This window comes from Dipteris shenzhenensis, chromosome 14, assembly GCF_047967505.1.
Source record: "Dipteris shenzhenensis isolate YYH24624 ecotype China chromosome 14, Dip_SZ_1.0, whole genome shotgun sequence".
Taxonomy (NCBI): domain Eukaryota; kingdom Viridiplantae; phylum Streptophyta; class Polypodiopsida; order Gleicheniales; family Dipteridaceae; genus Dipteris; species Dipteris shenzhenensis.
The window spans coordinates 50,238,377-50,249,337 of record NC_141609.1 but is presented as its reverse complement, the minus strand read 5'-3'; positions in this window follow the sequence as shown (position 1 = coordinate 50,249,337).

Genomic DNA, 10,961 nt, shown 5'->3' with positions numbered 1-10,961 from the left:
AGCTTTTGCCTCTAGCTCACTATGAGACCCGCGATGCAGGCACGCTTGAGTAGAGGGTATGCCTCATTGGCCAGGCTAGAGAGGCAATGCTTTCGCTCACACTTTCAGGATCCACGCACCAAAGGGTTGCTTTTTGACTCCTTGGCTTGCCCAGCGGGGATGTACGACAGCCCTTGTTGGGGGCCAGACTTGTCGGATGCAGAGTGGGCCTGTGTCGAGCGGCTACAGGTTCTCATGCTATCACAGATGATTCATGGTAAGTCATCCGTTCCTCACCAGATCATTGAGGCTGAGTTTGCTTTGGCTGCCATGGATCCACGAAAAGTCTGCATTGGCCCACCTTGCACCTTTTATGCATGCCATGTGCCTCCTCCGGGCCACGTGCCACATGGCATCCCCTAGTCTCCACTCCCGCAAATGATGGTGGTAGACTCTCTTGCGGTTCTATGTCTGACAAGGGCCACGGTAACCCCTGTCGGTCATGCTTCGGTCCTGAACATGGATGGGATGTCCCCAAGCATTATCTGTGCATCTGCCATCTATCAAGTGTATTGTGTCAATGGCTCTGGATCTCTACCTCGCCAGCCACCCATGATCTGGTGGTTCGAGTGTGTTATGTTGATGGCTCTGGATCTCTACCTCGCCGGCCACCCATGATCTAGTGGTTTGTGTGGTCTGGCTAGAAGAACTTTATAATCATACTCTGAGATGAGTATTTGTGTCTCTGTGCCTAACTGTCCCATGGATGAAGGTGGTCAGGCATCTCTCATCTGGATAAGAGAGGAATCTGAAGAGTAGTTCGAAGCCATCTCTGAAGAGACAATGATAGTGGCCTGAGAGATCGACAATGCTTACAAGGAGAGAAATCAAGATCCCAAACATTATTATTGAAAAAAAAATTGTTCCTAGACTGCTAGCAGCGACTACATGGTAGGTTATACAAGCTCTCACACCCAGCTCCTCAATCCATGAGCCATTGGTTTTGAGTTTTTTTCCAAGGGAAAACATCTGGGCATCGTAGTTCTGCAATCCAACTATGATCTACCAAATGACAAAATTATGCCAAACATCTAGTCATGTGGTTTTGCAAGTCTTCTCTACTAACCACAATCTAGCAGGCTTAAGAAAGATTGTGTCGATGTTCTAATCTTGCACCGATCTCATTATACTGAGAGATGGCACTTCAAAACAACCTCTAAGAAATTTAACATGAGTGTGTTGATCAAGTTAATTCAATAAGAAATATGATAGGGTATTGACCTTATTCCACTGTGCCCATGTAAATATCTAAATCTTAGGTGAAAGTAGTTACTCTCCTTTGGTCCTAAATCACATACCTGGCACAAGCAAAACTTTCATACTCATTAACACCTTCGAAATTGAAACTATAAGTGATAATATGAAAATGAGTAGCATCCGTCGCACTCATGAAGTCTCTTGAGAATATGTACCAGCTTGTTATAAGATCTACTCTAAAAGGGTCAGTCATGGTGTCTATTCTAGAAAAGCTCATTGAAAAGATTTCCAAATAATGAAAAACTGCATTCTGAACCCTCCTTGCCCTTCCATCATCGAGTTCGAAAGGCTTTTCTGTATCTCTTCTTCAGCATTTCCCATAACCTCCCTAGCTATTCGGAAGTAAGTCAATGTTCTTACGAAAATCTTGAAAATGAATTCTCGATGGAATTGAATGCAATTGATGAGTTGCACCCCCACAAATAGTGGGTTGCTATAGCATGTAGAGAAATAGATGATCATAGCATCCAATACCAATGGGGCTATGTATACCTAAGTGGAGTGTCTTGTCTAAGGTTATAGTTATGTGCTAGGCTAATGACACATGTGGGTGCTATGTGGCAACTAATTGTAATCACTCAATGCATGTGAGACAGTTGGAGGTGGAGTGCTTGTGTTAGACAAGTGGACCCTTTCCCTTGCCTATTTAAGTCCTTGTACATGAGTGTGTGAGAAATCTTAGTGATTTCTATTCTCTTTGTGATCAATATAAACTTTGTTTTGCTTTGTGACATCTTCTCTCTCATCTACATTCTGCTTTAGCTTGACTCTTTAAGTTTTAACATGATATCAAAGCCATGTTTGAGGCTCACCTTACAAGCTTTTCTTCCTCCCTCTATTGCTTTCCTTTCTCACTTTTGGGTCTTAGGAGTCAAGATAAGGAGTCCCATTTAGTGAGAGAGAGAGAGAGAGAGAGAGAGAGAGAGAGAGAGAGAGAGAGAGAGAGAGATTCGTTCTCTATTCATGGTTGGCGGCCATGAACAACGTGGTAGCTAGCATAACACTAGTTTTTTGACATGTTTTAATCTCTGTGTAATGTGGTGAGAAGTATATGTATGCATATGTGTGTACCATGTCTTATCTTCCATTAGCATTCACACTTCCACTCTCAAGAGACAATACATGCAGGCTTTAAAGAGAGGTAGTTCTCTTGCCTATTATTTGGGCATTAGAGATTTATAATTTTTATTCCCTGAGGTTGTGAGTAGTGAGAGTGGGGGTTGGGAGTGGAAGTATTGGTAGTCTCTTCATGACCCCCCTCCACCCTTAAGCTTTAGTGGGACGCCAATAGAATCTGACAGTGTATGGGATGACACACTTGTATAACAATGAGACCTACAAACTTAGCTAATTCTTGGGAGAATATGGAGGTAGAGTCCACCCTCACCTCCCACCATGGAGGCACCTATCATGCCTTTAGCAATAATGGCAGTGATGTTGCAAGCCAAGATCCACCAACCTGTAGAAGCCCTTGCTTAAGAGGCCAAAGAATACCATGACCACAAAGAGAGGGGACAGATCTACCTTGCCAAGGATTCCAAGGAAGAATGGAATCGAGTGCTACTCCTATCTTTGATCTAAGATAACAGAGAAAGTGGAAATTGTTCAACATTAGTCTTGTGCTTTATTTCATTTATGTAATATGATGACAAATATCATGTATGCATAGTTGGGTTCGCTATCATATTTTCCATTAGAACTCACCCTTCTGCTCTCGTAAGTCATAACGATTTCTTTGTTAATTCACCTTTATGTTTTCATTGAAAAAATTTGGAAAAAAGGGAGCTAAGTATGATTCTTATGTACCATTAATAATCAATTCTCAATGCACATGTCTTCATGAAATATATACAAGCCCTTTCGATATCATCCTCATGACATTCAAACTAGCTTGAGACAAAGCAAGGTAGTTCTCATGCCAGCTACAAAGAGGCATGATTTGAAGGACATGAGCACATAAAAATGCTAATAAATTGGATTTTTCTTGCCTAATTTATAGTTTTCCTTTTATTTTCAAGAGAGCATTGCTTTTGCTCATAATTACATCCCAATCCATTATACTTAATTCTAGCTATAAGTTCGGGTCACTATTTTGCATCCCATAGGAACTAATAAAAATGGACTATATTTTGGATACTAAAATCACATTATCAAACCTAAACCAAGTCTTGAATAGGTACTATGTAGTACATAAAATGCAAACAAAAACTAGTCACATCTGATCTACTATATGGATTGTGCACTAAACACGAACACAATTAGTAAGAAAATAACCAAATCTCTCTTTTCTAATTTTTGAAATCCCATATATATGTCCTTATAGAAATCAAGGCTAAAAGCAAGCGTTGATATGGGCCAAGACCTATTATCTTTCAAGCATCACAAAATGGGTTGGACAACCCATATACCAAATGTTAGCGGTTGGTATTTGGCTACATAACCCATGCATTAGAACATGGCATTTATAGCTCATACATGGAGACATATCTGATGCACAACCCATATACCAAATGACAGCATATGGTATATGGGTCACAACCCACATGGAGGCTTGATATTGAACCCACCAATATGTGTAGTGCCCAATGGGCTAGGTGCTAGCATTGGATATTTATGTTGCCCTTCTCAATATATCTTTTGCACACAATGTGCATGAATATAAAACAAAATTAGGGATGGGTTTTTGAGAATATTCTAAGGGAAAGAGATGCCCATACATCTTGCTTTGTCTTATTGTCTATGCATAAACATTTTTGCTTTTGAATTCTAGCATCCAATAGATACATTGTAGGGTCAACATTTAAGCTAATGTATTCACTAAAATTTTGAAAGGTTGAGTATATAGACTTCTTAGTATATCAACACTTTAGGTTTTTCTCACTACTCTTGTAGATAATATAGAAATGTTGCTATTTCATGGGTATGAGAATTAGCACCTAAAAGGATCAAAAAATTAGAAGTATACTAGGTTTAAGATATTTGAGTCAAGGAAAAAGAATTTAATATTTCTAAAATTACATAATCTTACTAATTATAGTTAAATGTAAAATCAATCAATCTCAGCTATTGTACTTAACAGACTCCCTTATTCGAGTAAAAAATAAAAGGAGGGGAGGCTTTCAATATGTCATAGTTTAAAGCTAGCATGGGCCTAACCCTAACTAATCCACTAGGGTTTAGATGGTCTTAGGCACCAATTGTACACTCCGTATTATGGCAAATCTAAGGTCTCAAAGGGGCCAATTCTTTTGATCGAGAAAGGGACTTAATGTTGACTAACGGGAGATCCTCCTTTTTGTGAGATGCGACCATGAGGAGATGGCACATGGGCATTCATGCCGAGATTATTATGATGGTAAGCACTTACAATCGACCAGTGTGGTGGACATGTAAATAGAAGGAGATTCCCTGTAAACTGTTGGTTTGCGAATTTTCACTCCTATTATCAAAGGGCATGACTACCGAGACTGGTTATATGCTACAGTGTTTCTTATGTGCATCCTATATTCAATGTATAGATAAGTATGTGATGTATAATTAGGTAGATGTTCTTATAATAATTATGGTCTTGTAGCATAATATTTGCTTTTATCCATCATAGCTCAAGAAAATAGAGATGTGGTGACCCCCTATGACACTTCAAACTGAACTTGAAGAAATTCAACATGAGTGTGATGATCAAGTAAATTCAATAAGAAATACGACGAGGGACTGAGCCTATTCCACTGTAGGCCCATGTAAATATCTAAATCTTGGGTGAAAGTAGCTGCTCTCCATGGTCCTAAATCGCATACTTGGACCAAGCAAAGCTTTCATACTCATTAGAACCTTCGAAATAAAACTATAAGTGATAATATGAAAATGAGCATTCATTGGTGACATTACCCATCTGTTACTCCCTACACCCAAACCATTCCCCACCACTCTTACCATGCCTGACCCTACTCTAGTCCTCTAGCACTTGCACTTACGGAGACCCCCCACACTCTCCTTGAATATTTTTGGGTAAGGGTGGTACTACCTCCTCCTCTACTTAAGTTTTTGAAAATTTTGAGCATAGCATCTCCTACGGCTTCTTTGCTTCCTCCAAATTGCATCCTCCTTCCTTTGTTGCTCTCTCTCTCTCTCTCTCTCTCTCCCTTGCTCTCGCTACCTACCTCTCTCTCTCTCTCTCTCTCTCTCTCTCTCTCTCTCTCTCTCTCTCTCTCTCTCTCTCTCTCTCTCTCTCTCTCTCTCTCGTTCAGAAGGGCTTTTGGTAATTTTCCTTTCAGTCGCCATTGCATTTGAGCTTCATTAGCCATCTTTCAATTAGTTGAGTTCGTAGAGAGACCTTTTCATTTCATTTTATTTCTAGCATCATTTCTAGGTTAGCCCCAAATTCCAAAGCCTCTAGCCCTACACCCTAAGTTGGGCTAAAACCCTGGCCCACCAACTTGGGGCTAATTACAGCTTTGGGGTATTTAGATTTACACAAGCCAACATAGGACTTCCCAAGATGATGTCATTTGCTAACTCAACTCCAGTAAGCAAGCCCTTATATTTTAGCATTTTAGCATTATCAACACCCACTCCCTATGTGAAGACTCATTTGAAGAAGTGGTTCATCTTAGACCCACATGTGCATATCTATTACCTACAATGCAAGAAATTAGAGAGCTTAAGCTTTAGCTTGCAGCCCATGGGAGGAAAGTGCATGATATGGATAGCAATGGAAAGAAGGAAATCATCGCCGAGGTCATACACAAATTTAACGCATCTCCGTCAACACTGATACTTTTCACTATTGATATGATCACCAATCAAATAAGCTCAATCAAGCAGGAAATGGCTAATTGATGTTAGCAACAAAGTCATTATAGTAGATCTTTATGTGAAGGTAAAAGAGTAGGAAGCTAGAGCACACAACACGATGATCTTACACATTGCAAGATGGTTGCCTTAATGATGATGAGGATAAAGATATAGATAACATAACCATATGTCTTAAGAAGGAAGTACCACAAGTTGAATGGGATGAAAATGATATATGCAATATTAGTCAAAATGGCACACAAGCACAGGTCTACTTCTGAGAAAAAGGTAGCAAGATTTAAGCTTCTTACATAAACACATAAGTTGAAGGGTACAAAGATTTTGATATCTAAAGATCTCACTTTGATCTAGCTCAAACAAAGAAATAGTAACTTCACCAAAGTAAAGGGAGTATGCAAAGTAAGCCTCTCCACTCAGCTACCTTCTGCCCTCTCCTATCAGGGACTTGCTGTGGTGTTACCTACTCAAGGACAGGAGGTGGATGAGATGTCTATTGACCCTTCTCAGGGAGTTGCTGGTGAACCTAGTCACTCTTTTGATACTATTGCTGCTACCGCTACAGATTCAGTACACAATGACTCTAAGGAGGAAGCTTCTAGCTTCTCCTTCCATTTTTGAAAAGCTCCTCTCAATCTTTTTTGAGGAACCTCCTCTCTTTGTTTTTTGTCTCTCTTGTGGTAAGAAAGGAAGTGCATATGTGAATAGAACTTCTTATTTTGTTCATCTGTGATGATGTACAAAAATGCTTTAAATTAATATAATCACTTTTTCCTACCCAAAAAAAGAGTAGGCAACAGCTGGGTGATTTTTGAGATGGGCAAGCATAGATTAGAGACTTGAAATCCAAACCCAAAGACTCTCAATCTTAAACTAATGTTACAAATGCCACTTTATGATAGTATTAAGACGTAGCTATGCCCTATAATAGTTTGAGAGAAGTTGAGCCTTGTGCACTCCCCCGATTCTCTAGTTATCTAGATGGATTTTGTCACTTTTGGGTGTTTGTACTTTATCTCATAGACACGTGGAGTCTTTTGCAAATGTTAATCTCTCTCTCTCTCTCTCTCTCTCTCTCTCTCTCTCTCTCTATGTCCCTCCCTCCCCCCCCTCAATCGCTCCCTCCATCCTTCCCTCCCTCCCCCCCCCCCCTCTCTCTCTCTCTCTCTCTCTCTCTCTCTCTCTCCCTCCCTCCCTCCTCCCTCCCTCTGTGTGTGTGTGTGTGTGTGTGTGTGTGTGTGTGTGTGTGTGTGTGTGTGTGTGTGTCTCCCCTCCATCTCCTTCTTTCTCCCTCCCTCCTCCCCTCCCCCCCCCCCCCCCCTCTCTCTCTCTCTCTCTCTCTCTCTCTCTCTCTCTCTCCCCCCTCCCTCCCTCCCTCCCCCCCTCCCTCTCTCTCTCTCTCTCTCTCTCTCTCTCTCTCACACACACACACACACACACACACACACACACACACACACACACACACGTGCGTGCGCGCACGCACGCACACACATGCACCATGCACACACACACACGTGCCTGTACACACATGCACACGTGCATGTGTGCACACACATTGATACCCTACCTACTAGTATCATCTAACAATGGCAGTATCTTGATGTAATTGTGTCCTTGAAATGCCTAGGGAGGTTGGAGAATTTACTATGCTTTCAAGAACAAATGATGCAAGCTAGCATTTGGTGTTGGAAGTTCAAGAACCACCTCTTTCATGCTTCAATCATACCAATGGTTTTATATGGAGTCAAGGTTTGGGGATGCCCTTTGGGTGAGATGAAATTGAGAAGATACAAAAGCTATTTCTCACAACTTTCTTTGGAGTGAAGAAATCCACTCCTTAGTTCATCTTGCTCCTAGAGATAGGTACCATGCCCTTAGATCTCCTTGGCATGGGAAAATAACAACACAATATCTAGCTTAAATAATCTAGCTCCCACATGACTAGCTCCCATTCTTTGCATGGAAAGTAAGCATCCTACCCCCAAAGGACACGTAAGAGGAAGCTCCTCCAATCTAGCTAGATGATGCATATAGGGAGGTGGTTTCACTATCATGGGGTCGATATCCTTGTGATGGACCCATTGGCAGACCCACAAGCCACTGAATCCTTTCTCTAGTGACTTCTCCTTCACAAATGGGAGCAAGCAGAGCACTACACCAATTTCTCCACTACTATCAATACCTATTCCCTACACTACTAGGGCATCTTCATGGTAGCTCTAGGAGGAATTGCATGCAGCTCTACCTCTTAGATCTAGTACCTTGATCAACTCAATAGATGTTCACTACCATGTGCATTAAATTCCATAGGCTATGTAGTGAGATTGAATGTTGGCAGAGTGCGAGATACCTTCAACCACATCGGGGACACTTACACATGTTTTGACTCCCAGTCAAGGATGATCAGCATACACAAATCACTTGCACCAACCACCAAGATATCTCCAAAGTCCATGTAGAAGTACCAATTTCATCCTTTTTGCAATACTAAAGATAGTAAACAACATGTTTGACTATAAATTAAGGCTGGCTTTATGTGAAGTTAAGAGTTATCATGATATGTGATTTGAGGTGGAGGACGAAATGTTCTTAAAAAATATGATGTATTTGACTTTGTTATGCTCTTATTGTCATCATTAAATAATAATATTTTTGGGATTATTTGTATATATAAGGATGAGGCTTTATGTGAAGTTAAGAGTTATCATGATATGTGATTTGAGGTGGAGGATGAAATGTTCTTAAAAAATATGATGTATTTGACTTTGTTATGCTCTTATTGTCATCATTAAATAATAATATTTTTGGGATTATTTGTATATATAAGGATGAAAGAAGTAGGCATTCTTTAAATTTACTCTTCTCAAGGTGGATTTCTCCTACTCTAGCTTTTTCATCATGAATTCCTTCATTGGTCTTAGCAGCCCTCCATATTTGACTACATCGTTGATGGATCTTGAACACAAGAAACATTCCATGAGTTTATCTCACGAACCTCATTTGTTGACAATAAGTATGAGCTATTTAAAGTGTTCAATAAGACAACTAGACATACTAGGAACATACTCAAGAGCTAGGATGATTCTAAGGATAGCATCAATAAATGCAATATTGATGAAGTGGGGGGAGAGAGAGAGAGAGAGAGAGAGAGAGAGAGAGAGAGAGAGAGAGAGAGAGAGGAGTGTAGCACACGATATGGATACCTCTACACTATGTTGTATTGAGCATGAACATGAATATATACATGAGAACCCCTTAGGGTTAGGATTAGGGTTTGCCCCTAATGCTCTATCTAGATGGTGCAATTTACACATCATCAACACCCCCTCTTAAATTGCACTGGGTAAGTAGAGGGTTCATGTACAAGAATCTTTTTGTGTTTTGTTTGGTGCATAAGATAGCATCCAAAATTGAAAAAAGAAAGTGGAAAGACTCAGAGTAGTATATGCCTGTGTGAGCACAGTGACTACGTAGTGGAAGCAAGTACATTGAGTACAACTTACTAGATCTTGTATATAACGTGCATTTCCCCCTTTTAAGCTGTGGGTCATCCTTTGCCATTGGGAATAAAACCCAAAAGATAGGTTGAAGGGAAGAGGAAGGAAATATTCATCATAAAATAAAGTCCACCTGGATCAAAGAATGGTCGATCGAAAGATGACTGCAAGAAGAACGGTGTGTATGGCTGCATGCCGAACATGTCAAAGTTGAACATTTCATAAGTCATCATGGACTGTGCAACTTCTTTGTAAAAGAGGCATCCGAATGTGAAGCTAGTCAGTGAAGATGTGATCCGGTAGGTTATGACATACAAGAGTGTCACCAAGCCAAAAGAATTGACAACAATGGCGAAGGTATGCTATAGTAGAGCTATGATCTCTATCGAATGATGCGGGGCGGATAGATTGATGCAGAGGCTAAAAATATGGGTCCGAAGGTGCAAGTATGATACATTGCTTTACTGATGAGGAGGCCCATTGAACTGACAAGGTACGGCAACCTATCAAACCTGTATGCTCAACTGTCATGAGCTAAAGGTGATCTGATGTGTGCATGGCTAACATTCGTTGACATAGGATGTAGCATCTGGCACAGGCTCATCAAGAAGGAGCTAATAGTATAAGGGCCTATAAACCTGAAATACAACTGAGCATGCATAAGATGTCCCTGAGGCATATGAGGTGTTGAATGCTGATGTCAGGATTGATCTAAAGTCCACTGAGGCTCTCTAGGTTGCGCTAGGGCTGAAGCTGCTGATGTCCATTGCACTGGGGTAGGACTGCACTGATGCATAAATGTCCTCATGCTTAGGAATGATCTACTGATCAAAACATGTGGTAATGATAATAGGATCCAAGTACGATGCAATGCAGCATGATTGAGCCGATGTTGGAATGTCCTGGAGACTATTTGCCAATCTGTACTACTCGTGGAAACTGTGTCCAAGGATGTGATAAGATCTGCATCAAAGGTGAAAGCATCAGTGACCGATGCTGGAAAGGAATCACCTAAAGAGTCGAATGCACTGTGGCATATATCAAAGATATAAGATCCTTGTACTGAGGGCTTACCTATTGAATAACTACATGGTCATAGCTGAACTCCTAATGTGTATCTACATTTGGTAGGACAATAGATGGAATCGGTGGATCCATGCATGAAAGTGATGGTTGTACGTCACTGAAATTAGTCTATGTTAATGTAGATGGGACTGCCTCGTGCTGAGGGCTTACTATTAAATGTGCATTGAGGGCTTACTACCAAATGTTCCTCGTGTGGTGAGGGCTTACTGATAAATGTGCATGATTAGAAAGCATGGGGTGATCCATGCTAACATTTGAAGCATCTATGTC